Raw genomic sequence first — 22,859 nt, 5'->3', positions numbered from 1 at the left:
CGTGTTTACAAGACTTATTCAGAACATTAGTTTGGGAACAGGTGGGCGAAAGGGTTGATGGAGAACATCTCAGTAACCTCAGATTTGGTGATGACGTGGTCTTGCAAAGTAACTCGGGAGACGAATTGCAAAGCCTGATTACTGCACTGGACCAGCAGAGTGGAATCGTGGGCCTGAAAATATTATCCAGAAAAAAATAACGCTCAATACACTCGGGACAGAACAGACCTTTGAGATAGGTGGCGAGGCAGTGAAAGCATGAAAGCAGCAAGCGAATATATCTACTTAGGCCAAGTAGTGACTCCGGATCCCAACCATGAGGCAGAGATAAATAAAAGGATAAGAATGGGGTTGGGGGACCTTCGGAAGGCATTCTCAGATAATGAATAGCAACCTACCATTTCCCTGAAGAAGAAAGTGTATGATATCTGCATCTTACTGGTACTCACCTACGGGGCAGAAACTTGAAGGCTCACTAAAAAGGTTCACAGTAACATGAGAACAACTCAGCGGGCATTGGAACGGAAGATGATAGGTGTCGCATTTAGGTACCAGAAGAGAGTGTAGTGGGTGAGAGAAAAAACGCGTGTTAAGGACATATTAGTGGAATTTACGAGGAAGAAATGGGTGTGGGCCGCGTATGCAATGCGAAGGATAGATAACTGTTGGTCATTAAAGGTAACAGAGTGGATCCCTAGAGAAAGCAAGCGTGCAGGGGGCGGCAGAACGTTAGATTGGCATATGAGATCAATAAATTACGTGGATAAATTGGTCGCGTTATTACAGGACCGGGATAATTGGATATCTACGGGAGAGGCCTTTGCCCTGCAGTCGGCGTAGACAGGCTGACGATGATGACATCGCACCAAGATGTTCAACAGCAACAGCGCACTGCATAGCGCTCAGCTCGCTTTTCCCTCATAATATTTTCACCAGGCTTATCTACAGCCAATTAAGAAGCCTATTTACACGAGACGAACCATAAACGTTTATCAGTAATCTGCTTGCTTACAAATATCACAAGAGAGATGTGTTTAGCCGTCTCACCTATACATTTCATCCCCGGTGTGCTCCTGCCTCCTCAATTACTCCGAGAGTACTTGGGTATTTAGAAGCAATCCTAATATCATACTAAATATCAGCTTCTTCGGAGAACCGCACATAAGGTTTCCTTGTGGGGTATCGCTTACATAGTCACAAAAATGGATCTCCGACTCATAATTCATGTAACAGCGTACGCACACAGTTAAAGCTTTTAATGAATCCTGAGGTAAGTTTTCGTATTTGTGGTTTATGTCAAAACTTTGACATTCGGCATGTGTCATGTCGAATGTGTAGCACAATGTGGAAAATGTGTAGATTAAGCATAGGGGCACGGGCTTGAGAAAGAGAAGACGATAGTGACCACTTGCAGTTACGCAGACTGACGATACGGTGACATGCGGGTACAAAAAAAACGCCCGTGTGTACGAGATTTCGGCGCACGTTAAAGATCCCCAGGTGGTCAAAATTAATCCGGAGCCCTCCACTACGGCGCGCCTCATCGCCTGCGTTGCGTCGGCGTGTTAAACCCCACAATCAATCGCCATGTGGGTACAAGCCAGGAACTTTCAGTGCGTTGCGAAACGTGCGTTAACCGTGATGATAGGCTGCACCCACCCTTAAACCGGCATGAAGACAGAAAACAGCATTTACTCACAAAAACAGAGCGTATATTTGCCCAAAGGAAATATCTTTCTTGTTAAAGTTCAAAATATTATTCCAAAGTCTGATGCCTTGAGGCTTTAGAATAGAAGCTCTTCCTCAAAGCCACAGACATTTTTTATTGTCGAAGCCACAGATGCTTCTTCTTTTTTTGTGGCGGGCTTTATATACCACCAAAAACCGGGCTATGATCGGGTGGCTTTTCCTGTACAGCACACCGTACCAAAAATGAGGCATGGACAACACTCAAATGACACAGTCTTTGGTTTGTTAAGATATTTATAGCGCCATGTTACCTACTTATGGTTAACCAGGATGTTGGGCCTTGCGTCAAGAACGATCGCAATAAAACTACCACTAAGAATGTCGCTGTGAAATTTCTCCTAACCCCTAAAATGATGCTAAATCTTTTACATTCATTCGAAATTCGCCCACAGTGTGTAAGCTCTGATAATTCGGAACTTTAAAGAGGTGATTAAGCGAAATCTCTCATCTCCATCACCGGCCGCGCGATTAGTGTTTCCCCTATACAACGGCGGCTTGCAAGGCCAGTGATTAGACCAACAGCCTAGATCCTTAATGAAGCCAGCGAAGAGAATCCCGAAAACCCTCCACAAGCATTAAGTACAATCCTATTATTCAATCGGTATTTGCGGTTCGGGGGGGGAGGAGGCGATAACGAAATGTTTTATGGTCATTTACAAAAAGCTATTTACGGCAGTATTGGTACCCATTGCCGGTTGCACTAGAATTGCAATATTTATCGTTGCCTGCGCTGACAGTAAAGGGAACTGGCTACAATATTGTTTGTTTCTTAAACCTGCGAATCAACGACGGACGTCAATAAACAATTGTGCGATTTGTAAATTTGCTTTTTGGCAGAAGTGTAACCAAACCAGTATGCTGACCTCAAGAAACTGCCTCGGTCTTTCCTGCATTTTGCCTTTCCCTCTGTCTTTCTCGCATATTCAGGGTACGGATGCCTACAGGGATGCACTGTATCCCTGCGTGGGACGAATGGCAGCTCTGTTCGCCTTTAAGCTCAATTTGGTAAGTGGCGTAAAAACTGAAGACTAGTGAAATTTGGCATATCGAAGTAACTGTAGAAAAATATTTAAAAAGAGACAGAAGCATTTTCACGAAACTCCTCGTGCAGCCAGCTATTTTGTGCCTGAGTATAAAAGTTCCTGTTTTTTCTGGCTGTAAAAGCATATCCTAAAGCTCCCGCTTGACTGCATATTTTTGCGTAACGTGTAGAACAGTACTTTCGAGCGTATACAATTTTTCAGAGGTGCTTGTCTGCGACGCACTCGTAGTTGCATCTTGTGGAGTTCCAGCGGTCGTGATATGCAATGCCGAGGATGTTTATTTTCTTTATTTGTCCCCCAGTATATTTGAATAAAAATTGATATTAGGCAGTAAAACATTTGCGAGGCGGATTAAAACTGTAATGTCCCCGAGAGATACCTGTATTTAAAAGATTAAGACGTAACACTAATGATTGCATTTAAAATCCACAAATGTCCTTACTACTGCTAATAAAGGTCTCGTGTTTATTGTCACTCCTGACTGTGCACAAAGCAATCGCGAACAGCCAAGCTTTAGTTAAACACTGTGCCGTACATATATATTGAAAGCATTAAAAACCACTACACGCCATGTAAAGCTTATTTTGTCTCGTTACGAAGAACGATTACCTGTTATTTATTTCCACGAACTTTGCATCGTTTTTTCAAGTGAGCATTCCGAGGTAACGTAGTCCTTCACCACTGTAAAAAAAAGGGCTTTTATAACGGCGGCCGAAACTTATATACCTTAGCAAGTTAACAAAATTTGTGCGACTTCGAAGTATTTGTGCCTGAAGCTATAATGATACAATGCTTAGAAGTGTTGGGTTACGATAGTTGAAACTATTTTGCCAAGTAACCATCCCGACTAGCTGCACTTGATACCTTTCAATACAGGGATGCTTATAAGGAGGCTTTTAATATAACAGACACCGAAGTAGTCCTCAGTACTGCAACACTAGCTCCTTTGAGAAGGTGTTAATAGGTTCGTCGTTCTTTATTATCGCTGATCACCGAGGCAGCAGATCGGCACAATTTTTGTGGGCGGAGTCCGAAGCACTAGCAAGATTAGTATGTAAACGGTAAAAGCGCAAAGGCTCACGGGTACATCGTTAGCTCCCACAACTTCCGATTCGGGAGCACTCCTGGCCTCCCGTTTTCGCTGGCTTTCACATGGTGTATGCATGTCGTTTGTATATTTCCCCAGAAAGAAAATGCTCGTGCATCGCTCGTTCAACGAATAATAACGATTAATGGTAACACGGGCTTGTCGGAAAGGAAATTACTCTTGTGACAAATAAACAACACGCCCACACTCATGTAAAAGACGATGGCGGACGGGAAGCCAGGACAGACCTTGAACTGGAAGTGGCGGGAACAAACGACGTACCCGTGTGCCTTTGGGCCTCCACCACTCAACAACACCTTGGGAATTTCACGATGGCGGACGGGAAGCCAGGACAGACCTTGAACTGGAAGTGGCAAGAACAGACGACGCACCCGTGAGCCTTTGGGCTTCCACCACTCAACAACACTCTTGAGAATTTCACCCAGGTGATCATGTTCAATTACGTGACGTCTTATTCTTATCACGGGGTTGCTTTTTTCTACCTCCAAGCATCAACTTGCGGTTCGAGCATTGAAAACTTTACGTCACTGAGAAACACAAAATTGACTTCAATCACGTAAAGCACATTGACCAAATAGCGGAGCATCCCACGCTGCCAGACGAGAGGGGTCACCAAATACCATACCCCTGCAGATATCCACAGTCCGAGTCATTTTTATTCATCGGTGCCCAACTTCAACTGCCAGCAATAAATGTATTGTTTTTAGAGGCGATAGTCTAGATTGGACTACTAAAACGCAAAAATTTTGGGCTGTCTGTCCCTGCTCTGATTTAGCCGTCCAAGCAAAGTGACTACAGTTGAACGAGGGAGGAGGAGGTGGAGGAAAAAGCTTTATTCCAACGCAACATTAAGCGTCGAGAATGTCCCGGGCCAGGTTCACCAACGCCAGCTGGACCGAGAGCTGGTCCGAGGCTAGCCAATTCCGCCACGTTGAAGGAGGTGGGTGGGGAAAATGTGGGGTCTGAATTGGAATGGGGCAGGCGAAAATGCAGTGTTCTAAATTAGCGTACGGTTCGGGACAATTGGGACAAGCTGGTGAGTGTCGGATACAGTAGAGGAAGGAACGAGCAGGTGTAAAGATGGTATTTAACAGTATGCGTCGAAGAATGCGTAGTTGCGTGGTTGTTAGAGATTTGTCTGGAATAGGAAGTGTACGAAGAGTGTCTGTGGTGTTCTTGTAGTGCAGCTTTATTCCTTGTTTGTAGTGGAGAGTAGCGTCCGACGTCGGTGGATAATGCCAGGGAATCCCAGGCGGCCGTTGCAGAAGTTCGCGGGCGAGGCTATGCACTACCTCATTGCCTGGGATTCCAGCGTGACCAGGAATCCACCTCAGTGTGACAGTGTGGGGACGTAGCTTTGTTAAGGCTTTGCGTAGATCATACTGCAGTTCTTCAGGAATCCTACCCATGTGAATGGCGCGAATAGCTTGCATGGAATCAGTGTATATGGTATATCCTGAGGGGTTAGGGGGCCGTAATGAGAGGTCCTGAATACTGGTGATTATTGGGAGGGTCTCCATAGTCGCTGTAGGGGGGGGGATTAGTGAAAGGACCAAGGGTGTGTGTCACTACTTCATTGCCACTTGCGATGGAATATGCGGCTGCTCCGACATGCGTCCGTGATGCATCCGTGTAGACTACCGTAGAATCAATTCGATGGACATGATTGACAACGCGAGCACATCGTCTCCCTGGATTGGAATCAGCTGCAACGTTTTTTGGGATGGGAGCTATCTTGAGGTTATCTGGGAGCGGTGCAGAAGGGGTGATTACAGGCAAGTCAAAAGCTTGAGAGTAACTTGGTGAAGGATCCAGTGTCCTTGTTTTGTGCTAGAAAGACGCGCCATTTGCCGGTCTTTATGTTGTTGTATAAGATCTCCCAGGGGCAAGAACAGCCCCGTAGTGTATAGGCGCTGAGTGGGCGTATTAACGGGAACGTTGAGGGAGGTCTTATAGAGTGTATGAAATGCAACCTCAATCTGATGTCTTTGGTGACAAGTAAGAGAAAGATATGGAATTGTATAAACAAGTTTACTTAGAGCTAAGGCATGTACTAGCTGCCTAACTTGACCCTCATGTAGCCCCGCGTACTTGTTGACAATGCGGCGCACTAGATGGGTAAGCTGATGGCAAACTTTAACTGTTGTAGCCACATTAGCCTGATTAGATGACTCATGGATATGCAGTCGCAGAATTCGGCAGGATATTACGCGAGGGATGGGGTGACCTACCATTGTGAGTGTGATCAGGTGATTGTGTTGGCGCTCATAGCGAGTTTTCGCAATGAGCAGCAATTCGGACTTTCAGGTGCGGGAGACAGGCCTACAGTGTCGGGATACCTAGTGACTGCATCGATACCTTGCTGCAAGGTGTCCTGCACTGACCCAGGAGACCCAGATGTGCACTAAAGAGGAAGGTCGTCTGCGTAGAATGTATGTTTTAGGTTCGGGATCGATGCTAAAATACGACACAGGGGCGCCATTCCGAGGTTAAAGGGGGTGGGTGAGAGAATAGCACCCTGTAGAGTACTACGCGGGGTGGTAAAAGGATCGGAGACCGAATCAGGGAGACGGAACTTGGCCGTGCGGTCGCGCAGAAATGCAGCAATGCAACCGTACATTTTCGGTCCACAGCCGGTAGAAGCAAGTATATTTAGGAGAGGATCATGGGCAAGGTTATCGAAGGCTTTGCGGACATCCAGGGTCACTATGGCCTGTATCTGGGAAGCAGGAGGAGGGTCAAAGTCGTGAGCTAGGAGGAAAAAGAGGTCTTGGATAGACACACCCTTGCGGAAACCAATTTGCTGACGAGGAAAGAAATCTGTGGACTCCAAATAGGCCTAAAGTCGATTGAGAACCATCCTTTCCATGATCTTTTCCAGGCAAGAAATTAGAGAGATTGGGCGGAGATTTTCAAGGGCCGATTTTTCGCCTGGCTTAGGTAGCAGGTTTATAAGGAATTGCTTCCAAGATGATGGAAGGGTGCCTTCTTCCCAGTGGGAGTTTATAATGTCCAGAAAATGTTCCTCTGTCCTAGTCGGATAGGTTTAAAATAAGTGTATACGTAATCGGATCGTCACCGGGGCCGATTTTCGCTTTAGTTGCTCTAGCACCCACTCGAGATCCCAAAGGCTCAAAGGTTATTCGAGTTCTGAATTGGAGGCGCGCATATAGTTTAGATAAAGGCTAGGTAGACCAGGAGGAATATAATGGTCGCGGAGCTGGGTTGCTAAGGCGTCCAATCCCAGCAAGGAATGGTGCTTCTCAAGAGTGGGAACAGGAGCCGGATGAGTCCCGAGGAGCTTTCTAAGTAGGTGCCAGGTTCTTTTCCGATCCAGGCTGCCGTTGATGGTGTTACAAATTTCATTCCATTGATTCCTGGCCAGCGTAGCACAGTGCTCTTTTGTATGCTCCGTTAATTCAGCGACGCCCTCGGCTAGCCGACTATTATTTGGTTGGGTGCGAAGGGCGCGTAAGAGCCGTTTTCTCCTTTTCCAGATACGGACAAGATAAGGGTCTGGGTTGTCTGATGGGGCTGAAGTGAAACATTCCTGTGTGGCTTGTTTGTGGGCCTGTTTTAGTGCTGTAGTCCAGTTCTTGAGATTACCATTCGTCTGAGAGGTGTCGCGAATATCGCGAAAGATTTTCCAGTTTGTGAGCGAACTTTTACGTTCAGGTGATCTTATACATGTAGGGATAGTGATTTGAATAATGTAATGATCACTTGGTAGTCTCTTATCTGTAACATTCCAGGTGACATCTCGCGCTCCCCGGCCTGCCGTGAGGTCTGGCATGGTCGACTGTTGATGTTTGTTACCCTCGCGAATAATGGAATCGGGGTGGTTGTAAACTCTCATTTGAGCCCCGTTTAAAGTGTCTTTGAGTCTGCGGCCAGGTCGTAAGGTGCGTGGGTAACCCCAAATAACGTACGCGGCATTAAAGCCCCCACCTATAATGAAGTCGCAGTCACGACAGAACCTTGAACTAAAGTGAATAAGTGGCTTGAAAAGTGTGTACTCTTGAGGGGTATTATAAAAATTTGGGATAGACAACCGGCGAGAGTGTTCTGGATACATAGTAAACGCAGTGAGATACCGCTCAAGACGGGAGGGGTAATCGATGACCTCAAATCGAAGATCCCAGAGAATGTATGTGCTAACTAATGGGGCACTATCGCTGCCGTAAGCCGCATGTAGGACACGGTAGCCAGAGATACCTTTAAGAGCCTGCGATTCCTGCATGAGAATTATGTGAGGTTGCGAAGGCAAAGTTAAAAGCCATTAGATTAAGAGGGTTCGATTGGTTTTAAGGTTTCTACAGTTCCACTGTACAATGTGGGTGTTAATGTTGTCTGCCATCGTTAAGCTACGTTAGCCCGCTTCTCGGGAGGGTTGGAAGAGGATGCAGCAGCTTCTTCGGTGGATGTAGGTGGACGGGGACGTTTGAATGAATAGGTGGGGAATTCCATGCGTTCGTCATCCTGTAGAATATTACTAAGGAGACTGTGCATGAGCTCGAATGCTTGGCGAATGGCAGAAATTTCTTCGGCCAGATACCAAAGTATTGGGTAATTCCGGTCTTTTATGTGCGGCAAATAATTGTCAGATGTGATGACTGGTGTGGGATTTGGAGATGTCTAAGAGGTATGGATGGACGGGGAGAGGGAAGGGACGGGCTCGGCTCACCCGCTGGTAGAAGCGTAGCCGGCTTGAGAAGTGGACGTGGTGGAACTGACTTCTCCTGAACTTCCAGATGCCAGGGATCGGGTCGAGGAGGTCTTGCAGCCTCCTGTTGGGCTGGGGGTAGGGGGGGGGAAGTCATCACGGTTGGGAGGTTGTTGGAGCTGCACATGCTTCTGGTTGGTGCGACCAGATGACATCTGGCAAGGAGTCGATGTTTGCTTCCGAGCGAACTGCCGGGACTTAGTTGATTTTCTGTGTTCTTCTGGTTGTGATGTTTCCAGCTTGACCGTGAGACTTTTCCTGCGCTCGTATGCGGCTTTGTGGCTCTTTTGGACTTGCTGCTTTTGTATGGGGCAGGTGTTATCAAAGATCGGATGGTTTCCTCCACAGTGGATACAATGGGCGGAGCAACGATGCGGTTCATCCTGTGCGTTGAGCTTGGGTGAGCAGGTGGGGCAGCGTTGGTATGTCGGAGGGCAGTTCAGCATCTGATGTCCATATTCGGGGCACCTTTTTTACTTCAGGGCATTGGGTCCCTCTGGTTTGTACCTATACAAGACGCGGCGGAAGAGAACGTTGTGCGGTACATGGGTGCCCTCGAAGGTTATTAACACCGACTCAGTCTCTCCCATCATGCGGGCAGACAGGATGGTCACATGCCATGATTCAAGGCTTTCTAAAAGTTGGTCGACGGAAAGTCCTTTTTCAATCCCGTGGATGACGCCACGGCACGAAACCACGGGAGCCGTCACATAGGCTTTCACGATGTGAATGCACGCTTGAATAGACAACGTGGTGAAAGCTGCTACCTTTCGGGCAGTGAATTCATTGAAGGTCTTCAGGAGGATAACATTCTGGCGGTACTGAACTTGGAGGGTCAAAGCCTGCTGCTCGTGTGGTGCCAAGTTTGCAGCTGAAGCAATTGCTTGAAAGATTTCGTAGTGTCTCACCTGGGCGATTTTGAGGGTGTTTGGCGTTCTGACGACGACGGTCTTCAGTGTTGCGATTGGTGCTGCGGGAATCTTTGGCTTGGCTTTTCTCGTAATGGTAGTCCAGTCCCTCGCGTCGATGTCTCATTCGATGGCATGAGCGGGTTCTTCAGCGAGGAGAGCGCGTGCTTCAGATGGAGATGCATCGGCGGCACGTGGCAGCGGTGGCGGTGGCGGCGATCGCGCCACCGTTGCCATCATTGCCATGGAAGCAGATTGGTACTCCATTGTTAGGCTTACCGGGGGTCGTGCATGACTGCTGCCTTCGGGAGGTCAGTTTACTGTGTAAAAATGGTCAAATACGGCAACTGAGTTTCAAAAATGATCCACGAGACTTGCCGAATAGTGTGAACTGGATAGTTCAGGTCACAGCGTCGATGGCCTGGTAGGAAGAGCATAGATTCTGCAGCTCGGTGTTGTGCCGTCTTTCCAAGCAGAGGACTGAGCTTAAAGCAAAGCAATTCTACACTTCTAAATCTGGTTGCAATGGTCATACTTCTAAACATTGAACTGAAGAACTGAAATAGTACTCATATTTGAGGCGAAACACTAAAAAAATTTATTTGCAGTGGTCTTATAAATTAAGATACAATGTTACGTGAATACATGAATGAAACAAAATACATTTATAAAAATACAAAAAGTGGTCGCCCGCGCCATAGCCCCCTTGGCGGCATTCCAAGAAAGCAAACGGCAACCGGAACGAAACTATCGTGTGGATGGCACGTGGATCCCCCGTGTTGCAAGAGAACGCGGTCAGTGTCATTTGACTGGAGCGAGTCTCGTCTGAGGATATTGTCACAACGGCAAGGACGACGCAGTTGTCTTGAAGGAAAAATAAGTTTATTGGAGCGAACTTGTGCTCCCCTAAGAACTCAAAAGAATACAGAGGCGGCGAGGCAGCGATCAACAAAGTGACTAGCCCAGGCAAGTGTCGACGAATGAATGCCGCGGCGTCTCCTCTGCAGGCTTTTATCTTTCGGCGCGAGTGTTTCTGGAAACGTCGATTCACATCCAGAACATTGTAGATCACACAAGATTATTCTGCGCTAGTGACGTTAGAGCGAAACAGTCTGCTTATCTGAATGTGATAGCCCGTGCGAATAAAAGTAAAGAATGTAAGACGCGCTTCGTTTCGAAAGCAGATAACACAGCCGCGTGTGGCCCAGCAGAAAAAACAAACAATAAATAACCACACTTATACATGGTTCGGGCATTACCCCCGCCCCCCTCTAAGAGTGCATCGACCGGATGCCAAAATAAAACACAGTTCGAACGAACAACAAAGAAAGTCCGTCATCTTGCATAGTAAGGTTTCAAGCGAACTACGTTGACGACTTCGGGCAGCATGCGTCATCGTGATGTTCCGGAATCACCATCGGGGATCACCTCATAGGTAAGTTGGCCGACACGTCGTAGAAACTGGTAGGGTCCGAAATACCGTCGCAGAAGCTTCTCACTTAGTCCACATCGACGGATGGGAGTCCAAACCCACACACGATCCCCAGGGTTGTACTCGGCGTCTAGGTGTCGGAGGTTGTACCGCTCGGCATCCACCAGTTGCTGGTCCGTTGTACGAACTCGAGCCAGCTGGCGGGCCTCCTCCGCACGCTGAAGGTATCCTTGGGCATCAGCGTTTATGTCGTCGTCTTCTACGTGCGCAAGCATGGCGTCGAGCATCGTAGTCAGCCGTCTTCCGTAAACAAGCTCGAACGGCGTCATCTGCGTAGCTTCCTGGATAGCCGTGTTGTACGCAAAGGTGACGTACGGTAGCACTTCGTCGCAAGTCTTATGTTCAACGTCGACGTACATTGACAGCATATCCGCGATTGTCTTGTTCAGGCGTTCCGTTAGTCCGTTCGTTTGGCGGTGGTACGCCGTCGTTCTTCGGTGATCCTTGTTGCTCTGGTTTAATTTCGCTGGCATCAGCTCCACAGTAAATGCCGTTCCGCGGTCCGTGATTAGGACTTCCAGGGCTCCATGTCGCAGCACAACTTGGCTTATGAAGAACTTTGGGACGTCTTGTGCACTCCCCTTGGAAGTGCGACGCTCTCTGCGTAGCGCATCATGTAGTCTGTCGCTACAACAATTCACTTGTTCTCGGATCAAGAGGTAGGGAACGGGCCAAGAATGTCCATTCCAATCTGTTGGAAGGGCCTCAATGGGACGCCGATCGGTTGCAGAAGTCCGGCGGGTCTCGTCGGTGGCGTTTTTCGTCGCTGGCAGTCACGGCAGCTCCGGACGTAGTGGGTGACGTCGGATGTAGGGCGTGGCCAGTAGTACTTCGCCTTGATTTTCCCAGTGCGAGCTGTGCCGAGATGTCCGGAAGACAGGTCGTCGTGGCACGCTTCCAAAATTTCGTCACGAATATCTGCCGGGATGACAAGAAGATCATTTGCTCTCATTCTGGGGCTGAAATTCTTCTTCACGAAGACGGCGTTTTTCAGGCTGAATGCAGGTAGGTTGCGTTTGAAGGCCCTGGGCACGGCGACGTTGCATCCTTGGAGGTAGTCGATCATGACGCGTAGATCGGGGTCGGCACGCTGCTGGGCGGCCAGGTCGCTCTCAGTCACGACTCCGAAGAACGCGCTGTCCTCATCGGAGTCTTGTGGTGGTGGGTCGACGGGGCCACGGGACAGGCAGTCGGGGTCGGAGTGTTTCCTCCCGGATTTATAGACTACTGTAACGTCGATTTCTTGCAGGCGCAAGCTCCACCTACCAAGACGGCCAGAGGGGTCCTTCAAATTGGAGAGCCAACACAGCGCATGGTGGTCTGTCACAACCTTGAACGGTCTTCCATACACGTATGGGCGAAATTTTGAAATGGCCCATATAATCGCGAGGCACTATTCCTCAGAGGCTGGGTAGTTTCTTTCTTCCTTGGACAGACCACGGCTGGCATAGGCGATTACTTTTTCGCACCCGCTTCGCTTTTGTACGAGTACGGCACCCAAGCCTATATCACTAGCGTCCGTGTGCATTTCCGTTTCGGCGTTTTCGTCGAAATGTGCGAGCACAGGCGGGCTTTGCAGGCATTGTTGCAGCTCGCAGACGGCTGTTTCTTGGCCATTTTCCCAGATGAAAAGGGTGCTATCTTTCGTCAAGCGGGTGAGTGGCTCTGCAATTCGGGCGAAGTTTCCGACGAAGCGCCGGTAGTATGCGGATAGTCCGAGAAATCTCCGCACGCCCTTATCTTCCGGATGGGGAATTTGGCTATGACGGAAGTTTTCGCCGGATCAGGCCAGACTCCCGCACCGTTGATGACATGGCCCAAAAACTTGAGTTCCTCGTACGCGAAGCGGCACTTTTCAGGCTTCAGCGCTAATCCCGACGTACGGATGGCCTCGAGTACAGACTGCAACCTTGCAAGGTGTTCATCGAAAGTCCGGGAGGATACCACAACATCGTCGAGGTATACGAGGCAGGTGTGCCACTTGAGGCCAGCTAGCACCGCGTCCATGACTCGTTGAAACGTTGCTGGCGCCGGGCACAACCCGAACGGCATCACCTTGAACTCGTATAGGCAGTCCGGGGTTAGAAATGCAGTCTTCTCTCGGTCTCTCTCGTTCACTTCTATTTGCCAGTAGCTGGTCTTCAGATCCATCGATGAGAAGTACTTCGCGTGGCAGAGGTGGTCGAGGGCATCGTCGATTCGGGGCAGGGGGTGCACGTCCTTTTTGGTGATTTTGTTCAGTCGCCGGTAGTCAACGCAAAACCTTAATGTGCCGTATTTTTTCTTCACGAGTACGACCGGTGCAGCCCAGGGGCTTTTCGACGGCTGTATAATATCGTTGCTGAGCATGTCGTCGACTTGAGTCCGGATGGCTTCCCGCTCTTGTGAAGAGTCGCGGTACGGTGACTGTCGGGTAGGTCGGGCTCCATCTTCGGTTATTATTTGATGCTTCGCCAGAGGTATCTGACGTAGTTTTGAGTTCGACGAAAAACACTCTCTGTAGCAATGCAGCAAATCCAATAATTTCTTCCGTTCGTCTTGCGGTACCGCCGGATTCACGTCGAAGGGATTCGGAAGCTTGAAGGTCTCTTCGGGTGCGCGTTCAAAGTCGGCAACCGCGATCACGTCACTTGCTTCTTGCGCTTCTTCGAGGTACCCAAATATAGCGCCCCTGTTTAAATGCTGGTATTCCTCGCTGAAATTAGTGACTAAAACTTGGGATTGGCGTTGCGTAGAACGCGCAATGCCTCTTGCAACGGAGACACCGCGGTCTTGGAGCAACCTTTGGTCACTCTCCACGATAGCGTCGACGTCAGGAACAGCATCTTCACAGTAGACGGTGACCATCAAGCTTGCCAGAAGTGGCAGGGTGACATGATCATCGGGGATCCTTAAAGCAGCACGGTGTTCGGGGTTCGGTTCTGGCGTCATGGACTGATCGGAGGAAAAAGTTGTGGACTTGGTCTGTAGATCAATTATTGCACCGTTGTCAGTCAAAAAGTATATTCCAAGAATTACGTCACGGGATCAGTTAGGCAAAATGACGAACGCCGCAGAGTACGTTGTGCCGTCTATGGTGATGCGCGATGTGCACGTTCCACTTGGCGTCACGAGGTGGCCTCCTGCAGTGTGTATGTGCGGACCGTCCCATCTGGTCATAACTTTCTTCAGCTTAGACTAAAATGGTCCGCTCATTACTGAGTAGTCGGCTCCCGTATCTATGAGGGCGACTACATCAAAGCTGTCGATGGAGAGCTGAACGTCGGACGCCGCTTTCCTCGAGTGTCGGGTGTGTCGGGACGTTGTATCTCGGCTTGCACGTGTTGACTGTCGGGCACTATGTGTCGTCGTCTTTGTCGTGTTCTCAGCAGCAGGTAGAGTCATGTCGGGTACACGTCGCGCCGTTTTGCTGTCGTCGTGTTCTGGAGTCACGTCCGGGTTAGATTGGGTCGTCGGGATGAGGACATGTCGTGAATCATGGTATTCAGCGAATCGTCGCGTAATTGGAGATTTTCATTTTTCCGCGGCCGTGCAACTTTACCTCCAGACGTTGCTGCTTTTATATTTCACCGCGTGGGCTGGGGACCTTCCACGTGAGATGTCAGCAGTGGTGCGGCGGTTCGGTGACTGATACGGGTAGGGCGACGGTGAACAGTTGAAGCGGGCTGGTCCTCGGTTGGCGTTGGAGAGGTATTAGATCTCAGCAGGGTGCTGGCCGCATCTGTGGCGTGGGGCGTCGGCGGAGAACCCTCGCAAACCAAGCCTCTTGTAGGGACAGCGACGGTAGATGTGGTTGGCCACTCCGCTTTGGTAGCACAGCGGGTGATTTTCGGGCGTTCGCCACACGTCGGTCTTCCTTGGCGTCTGGTATTGGTCTACAGGACGTCGGGCGGGCGGCATTGGACGGCGGTATGGCTCGGCCTCTTGACGACAGGTTGGAGCAGGGCGGGGTGACGAAGAACTGCGGAGTAGGTCATCGCTTGGGGCTGACGGGGTGCTTCTGAAGGCGTAGAAGTCCCCAGCGCCTGTTGAACCTCTTCTCGGATGACGTCAGTCAGGGAAGTCACTTGAGGTTGCGGCGTCGTTGGAAAAAGCTTCTGAAGCTCCTCCCTTACCACTTATCGGATGGTCTCGCGCAATGTATCGGAGCTTACAGTTGCGGCACCGATGGTCTCCGAGAACAGTGCGTTAACAGGGCGGTCGTACTGCCTCGTTCGAATTTCTAGCGCATTCTCCATCGCGGCCGCCTCAGACGCGAATTCCGCCACTGTCTTCGGAGGGTTACAGACTAGACAAGCAAAAACTTCTTGCTTCACTCCTCGCATAAGAAACCTGAGCTTCTTTTCTTCGGTCATTTCAGCGTACGCACGGCGAAAAAGTCGCTTCATCTCCTCAACGAAAATCACGACCCCTTAGTTGGGGTGCTGCGTTCGAGTTTCAAGCAAAAGCGCAGCTCGCTCTTTTCTCACCACGGTAGTGAAGGTCTTAAGGAACTCCCTTTTGAATTGAGTCCAGTCGGTCAAAGAGCTCTCATGGTTCTCGAACCAAGTTCGAGCAGCATCTTCTAAGTAAAAGAAGACATGCCAGAAAGTTTCTTCGTCGTCCCACCTGTTGAAGATGCGGACGCGCTCCAGCTTCTCCAGCCATTCTTTGGGGTCTTCAGCGGGGGCTCCCCGGAACGATGGCGGTTCCCGGGGCTGCTGCAGGATGATTGGCGACGTTGTTTCTTGCACGATGGTGTTGGTTGCAGCGTTCCTTCTGTTGGGCCCTTCTGTCAGAAGACCGAACTCGGGTAGCAATCCTTGCAGTCGGCGGCTTTCTCTGGTTGGATTGGTTTGGCGGCTTCCAGATGTCGTAGAGAGCATAAAGGCTTAGTACCCAGCGCCTACCAGATGTCACGACGCCAAGGACGACGCAGTTGTCTTGAAAGAGAAATAAGTTTATTGGAGCGAACTTGTGCTCCCCTAACAACTCAAAAGAATACAGAGGCGGCGAGGCAGTGGTCAACAAAGTGACTAGCACAGGCGAGTGTCGTCGAATGAATGCCGCGGCGTCTGCTCTGCAGGCTTTTATCTTTCGGCGCAAGTGTTTCCGGACACGTCGATTCACATACAGAACATTGTAGACCACAGAAGATTATTCTCAGCTAGTGACGTTAGGGCGAAGCACTCTGCTTATCTGAATGTGATAGCCCGTGCGGCATAAAAGTAAAGAATTTAAGACACGCTTCGTTTGGAACGCAGATAACACAGCCGGGCGTGACCCGGCAGTAAAAACAAACAATAAATAAACAAAGCCATACATGGTTCGCGGCAATATCGTGGGCGCAGCGAGACGGAATAAGAAGAGCATGAGAGGTGAGCTGTAAAGACGAGGGAGGCGTTTACTTTTCAGGGTCGGCAAATGACTACCGCCTTTCGACGGCATTTGCAACGAAGTAGGCAGATCCGCGGCCAATATCTTCGACATACGTACTCATCTCGCAAAAACGTCAGTATCACTCTACGGCAGAAGAAAACCCGGATGTACGCATTCGAATTAAAAGACCAGGGGAAGCGAGGAAGAAATAATCGAGAAAACATGGTCAAGGAATACAAACCTAATTACATCAATCGAAAATCAGCCAAAACGAACAAACTGCGCCATGTGTTTTTTGTTGTCTGGGTAGGTGTTCAAAACCAATATTTACCCGAGTCCACTCTCCCTCAACTGGGAAGGTAAATTTCAATTCGCTATTATGCCTGCACAAGACAGCCATCTATTCTTCTAAAATGGTAGTTCTCGTAACTGGGCAGTTGCCATGACCGATGTATTCACGAAACCTTATTGTAAATATCTATTTTAATGAACTTCACGTGCAGTAAACTGCCCAGCGCACTAGACAATTTCAATTTATTACCAAAATTGTGAATGCTTCTGTCGCAATAACATCCAGCACGAACCATGCGCAAATATCGGTAGTACGTAAAATTCCTGCAACTTACCTTAGGGCGCAGTGGACATTTCGGTGTATCATAAAAATTAAAGCCACAATATAAATAAAAAAAAGCGTGTTCACTGCTGATTGTTACCGGAAGCCAAACAACCAAACAGGATTTAGGATTGCAAGCTCAATTCAAAAATAGAATATTTAGCTAGTCCAGCTCGGCAGATGCTTCACTAGCTCTAATCAGGGCGTTGTACATGGGCGCTTCCCTCTCACTGTGGTTTACTGTTCGCAGGATTTCTATGAAAAGGTGCCCGGCAACGTCTCAGCCATTTTTTTTGATGGATGTGTAAGTACCTTTATGAAACCTGCAGCTCTCACACGTTTGCTTGCAGCTCTCACCTTTTTCGCAAGCTCGCAATACAGACCGGCTCTCCAGATCCCATCATACCGATAGAAAATCGTAGTCGCCTTGGTCACCTTCAATGTATTCTGAATAAGTAAGAAGATAGAATGGAAGAACCGGTGAGCTGCTCCGTTTGAAAATATCTTCAGAGAGCAGCATACATTACCCTTTATAAAGCATTGGCCGCAATATAAGTGCGGGTGTGGGCCATTCTCTGGATATGTAACATTTGTTATTATAAAAGAAGCAAATTCGCCCACCCGCCTATTGAAGTGCATGAGTTCTTTGTTAGACTAACCGGAAGAACTGACGAGTTGGTCCCGGAGTGTAGGCGTATTGTGTCACTTTGAGGCATTGCTCTTTTCAATACACTACTGCAAGTATGTGCTTGTCTCTGGGGTTGTCTAACACCCATAGTATACTAACTTGCGCATATTAAGCTGCTTGAACAGCCTAATGAATCATTTGATCGCGGATAAGTGCCTCGTAATCACAAATTGACGCTTATTCATCCTGTACCGAAGCCGAACGAGAACATCTCCAGTGGACTCATCTAACCTCCGCCGCATCTAATAAAACCGGTTATATGTAAGCTCACTGAACGGCAAATCTACAAACGTATCACGTACTCCTTTGAAGTCGTTAAAACTCACACCCTGCAAAAATTATATTTCCCTCTAACCTAATGTCATAAACGCCTGGCCAGGGCGCAGGGGTTATTCGTCTGTGCGAATGCTATTGCGCGTTCCTCCTCAGGTCGGCCATTTCCTCCTGAACGCCGGGATCGCCGAATCGTTTTTTTTCTGTGGGATTATATCTCCGCTACGAAAAGATGCTGGACAGCTCCGCGACCACCCCGCGCACGAAGATAGCGTGTGTCTCGGTGCGACCGCGAGGAACAAGGGAGTAGGGGGACAGCGCAAACAATGCTGCCGGCATCCATGCAGGAATAAAAGAAAGTGTGGAATCGGGGGTGGCCCAATCTCTCTAGAATTTTCCCCATGTGCAAGTCGATGGGCTTCCCAAGAGTAAACATTCGTTAGCGGTAGTACGATCGGCAGGTTCAAGACGGCCCGACCGGCTTCATGGATCCGAAGTCTTCCGGATCGTCGTCGGGATACACAAGGTCATCAAAACGAGCCCAGCAGTCCCTGAAATGTGTTAGCGAGTTGTGCGGCGGAGCCGACGCGTATTCGTAGAGATTTGTTGATGTATACTGCAGCTGACAATATTGTAGAATGCTTGGGTGCCTAGTTTAGGGACTTCAATAGCGCATGGTCCGCGAAGCATTACTTTTTTTTTAACAGAGCTCTACCGATGGTAAAATCGCCAGTAGCCTGAATTTGGCTATAGATACGAGGGAAGTCGTTCGGAATTACGTGGTTGTAAGAATATGTAAGTTCGTGGCGTCGATAAGTTGCAGGCCACGGCGAAGCCCACCAAGCAGTTTTTAGGGATCTGTTGTTCTAGGGCAAAGCCGTTGCTTTAAAGGGTTAAAAGGTGTTAAAGGTTTCGCTAATCTGCATCTGTAAGTAAATGCTGTGCCGGGGAGTTAGTCAGCCGTATTGTCGAGCCGTAGAAGCTTTGCATGAGCCTTTTGTAGTCTCCTTGTTACCTTGTTACCTTGTTAACTTTTTACATTTTTTATTGTAAATCCAAACATCCATTTTCAATGTATTTAGTTTACCCGTTATACCTCGGTGGAACGGGAAGGTTTCCAGTTCATGAGCCCATTTAATAAAGAAGTCTCCTTGTGTGTATGTGTGGCGTCAGCTCAACATATCGTTTGGACATGCCCTGCTTACAGAATGTTGCGTACAGAACGCTAGTTTCCCTGCGGCACTCAGGCCTCGACAGTACCTTGACTGTTTGAACCAACTGGTCGCACGCTCTGCAACATAGACAAAACACTACCTGTATTGCTAGCACTCGTCCTTGAATTCGACGGACTGAACCATATCGTCCCTGAACGCACACTTCCGAACCCCTGTCCCCTAAACGTTCTCTTTCCCCAGGCGTTTAAATTGTTAATGCATTTCTATGTTGAGGGGAAATTGAGTTGATGGCTTTTTGTTCAAGGAGGTCACATACCTAGAAGCGGATGGGGTAGAGGGGGAACAGGGAAAAAGGTATCAATTAAAAGTTGACAAAAACACTTTTGTTCTCCTTTTTGCAATTTTGGAAGGTCAGTTCGGCACTGCAAACAAAACATCTATTGAACGCCATAGCGAGAGTGAAACCACAGTCTTGGAATAGATGTATTCCGCTGACAGTCTTTGCGGGGTCACTAGATCGGTCTGGTTCTTCAGCCAAGGAGGAACCCATCTGGCTGTAATGGTTCCAGTGTCACACTTTCGCTGCATACACAACGTGATATAATAAACTGCTCTAGGGTTTTAAGGTTTGTATTGAACACGGCTTATATATTCCCCTCCAAAAGTGCATTGCCACCAAACCATCTGCGCGTTGTAGTAAAACTTATTTAAAAGGCCATGGATTCTGTGGACAAAAGGTGGTCCTGGAGTGTGTGTGGATTGTGACCTTCGACTTAGAAATGTGTGTAATAGATATTTATTGAGCCAGAGGACGGGGGTCCATCCCGGCCGTGGTGGCGCCTTTTCTGGTGGAGGCAAAAAGCGAAAACGCCCGGGTGCAGAGACTTGGGCGCACGCTAAAGAACACCAAGCGGTCAAAATTAGCCCTTCCCTATACGGCACTCCTCGCAGCGCACGTGTAACTTCGCCGCATTAATACCAACATTTCCAAGCTATGCATTCTGTTTAAAAGGAGAAGATTATACCGCTAATTTTAGAAGTAGCAAACCACGGTTCCTATAACGGCGAACGTGTAGGGCTGGCAAGGGCGGGTGAAGAAGGAAAGAAAAGTGAAGAAGGAAACGAAAACCTCCGTGGGCATGCGCAAATGGCTTGAAAGAAGAAAGGGAGAGGAAAGCCAACAAGAAAACAACAGACGAAAAAGGACCATATCACGATGGTAATTAGACGGGGAAAGAGCAACACATCAAGCCTACAGAAAGAGAGCATAATTACAACAGGCCCCCCGCAAACCTTAGCGATAGCGCAGCTTTAAAAGGCAATACTTTGCAACTACTACTCGTACTCTGTCTTAGCGGCCACCTTGAATATTTTACGTCTGTCCATTTTTCATCTTCGTTTAAAATTAATTTGCTATGAAAGTTTTACTCTTAGTAGTGAAGTATCACTTCTAAGGAAATTGTATATATCGCTCCTTTAGAATACATGGTATCCAAAGGGAGCGTTTATTAAAATGTTCTAGGGCCATTCTACTTAGGGATAATGCTGGTTATTTGGCATGTCTTCAAATGATTTTCCGACCAATGAGTGCACTGGTTATTTGAAGCCGAATTTAAAGAGGCTTTGGTATATCTGGGCGGCTTCGGAATTTATTCGCGAACTGCTACACGAGAGTTTCTTGCAAATTTTAACGTAACTTCCTTTCAAACATACGGCTTTTCCGCATAGACCAAATTTGGTAGGGTAAGGAATATCTAGAATCATACTTTTTATCTTTAACAAAGGGCTCTACCGATGGTTGTCTTGTTGTAGACGTATGACCTGTTATAATGCTTGACAGATAAGAAAACAAAAGGAAGAGGGTTGTCGTCGCTGGTACAGCTCCACTGGAAATAGTCTGCCGATCCACGAAGGTGGCATAATTCTGGTGTGAATTATTACCAAGCTCTCCTGCGGCTTTCGCATCAGTAAACAAAATCACACCACAGCGGTGCGCTTATTCTATAACTTGGTGCTTTATGCATAGGAACAGCGTATTATCACGCCCAACGTGTTAAACTATCCTGCGCCACGCCAGGAATACCTCCTCGAAGGTGTGCCGTGAGTGTGCGCACAAACGTTTGCAGCGCTCAGGTATAAATTAAATCAAACGTTCCCTTTGTAGTACTTTGTAGTACGTTATTTGGCAAATAAAGTAGTATTGTAGAAAAGTAGTGTAGTACTTTATTAAATAAAGTACTTTGTTGTACGTTGTTTTTAACTGGGCGTGTGGCTTGTCCGTGCGCTGTGACAATTGTTAGCTTGATTGAGCGAACTTCTGTTATCGGACACTAGTTGAACAAATCCAGAGCGTAACTGCAGGAGTCCCACGGAAGAAACTGTGCGTGCACATTGTATCAACCGACTCACAACGTTCTCAATTGTTTTAGTCACGAACTAGAGCAATGAAAAAATATCTGTACCTATCTATATTCGCCCGTAACACCTGCCATATTTCTCATTTCAGGAGTGCGCAAGAGTGAACAACATTTACAGCCCCGACGTTGCCATAGGCCTGGGTGCTATTAAGTGGGCCCGCTCACTGCTATTTTAGGGAACTGCAGCGTAAAGGCAATAGTTCACCGCTTAAGTTGTGACACGTTTGTCAATAAAATAATATACCCCCATTTCAAGGGACACTAAAGGGCGGAAACAAGTTGGCCTGTATCTGTAGAATATGGTGCCGAGGATCCAAATACACCATTCTCGCAACTAGCAGCCATTTACTAAGGCAGAAAACGCAGAAACGTAAAAAGAGGCGAGGACGCCCCGTACGCTTATGGGTAGTACGGTTTGTGACGTCACGAAAGTTGTGAACAGAGAGGTCTCATTGGAGCAGCATGTATAAAGGTTTTTCTAAAACAAACAGTTCCTAAGTGAATGATCACGCAAAATAAATGTAGATAAGAGCTTTCTGCGGCTTATCCAATTTAGAAAACCAGACACCTTCTATACCTTGCTAAGCAGGCTGCTTTCATCAAGCGTTAGAGTCAGCCATCATACCATCAGTTTTGTTTTGAAAAGCAGTGCTCCGCAATCAGCGAACTACTACAGTGAAAGCCCAAGCTTCTACAAGCAATAATCCCCGGATGATACGGCAAAAGGAACAAGATGTGGCAAATCTTGACTGATTGATTTGATTCAGTTTGTAGTGTTTAACGCGCCGACGCAACGTAGGCGATGACGTGCGCCGTAGTGGAGGGCTGCGGATCAAGTTTGACCACATGAAGATGTTTAAGGTGCGCGAAATCTCGTACACACGCTCATTTTTGCTTTTGGTCTCATCATAAAAGCACCCGTCGTGGTCGGGAATCGAACCCGCGTCCTCGTGCTCAGCAGCACAACGTCTTAGCCACTGAGGGCATTCTTCGAATAACATGTTCACAAGCTGCGACGTTACCAAGTGTGAGATCAATAATTTTGTTGCGTGAAGCAGCAGCGGATGACATCATACTCGTTTAGAGGGACACTGAAGTGAATTGTAAACATTGCGGGATTACTAGCGCAAATTGTAGTCCAGAGTCCACATGCCATGTTTCGACCACTCTGAGTGCGTTTACACGAATTTATTAGATGTGACGCATCTCTTGCTCTGAGGCATGTCCCTCCTGCGTCGGCGTAGTCCGGCGTCCGCACGCCAGCTGCGCATGCGCGACTCTCCTCCCGTCTTCTCTCCGACAGCTGTGCGCG

At 48.1% G+C, this 22,859-nt stretch overlaps 1 long non-coding RNA gene across 1 annotated transcript; it reads left to right on the top strand.

Moving 5' to 3' along the window:
* Positions 1 to 2,683: 2,683 nt before the first annotated feature.
* LOC144167169 (uncharacterized) lies at positions 2,684 to 21,749 on the top strand. The gene is made up of 3 exons (XR_013321871.1): positions 2,684 to 2,754; positions 17,245 to 17,298; positions 21,637 to 21,749. It is a non-coding gene; the product is annotated as an uncharacterized LOC144167169 (long non-coding RNA).
* Positions 21,750 to 22,859: the final 1,110 nt, after the last annotated feature.

Source organism: Haemaphysalis longicornis, unplaced genomic scaffold (assembly GCF_048455015.1).
Source record: "Haemaphysalis longicornis isolate Haplotype H1 unplaced genomic scaffold, Haemaphysalis longicornis Haplotype H1 scaffold_2, whole genome shotgun sequence".
NCBI lineage: Eukaryota > Metazoa > Arthropoda > Arachnida > Ixodida > Ixodidae > Haemaphysalis > Haemaphysalis longicornis.
This window is presented reverse-complemented; position numbering and strand designations above follow the sequence as displayed.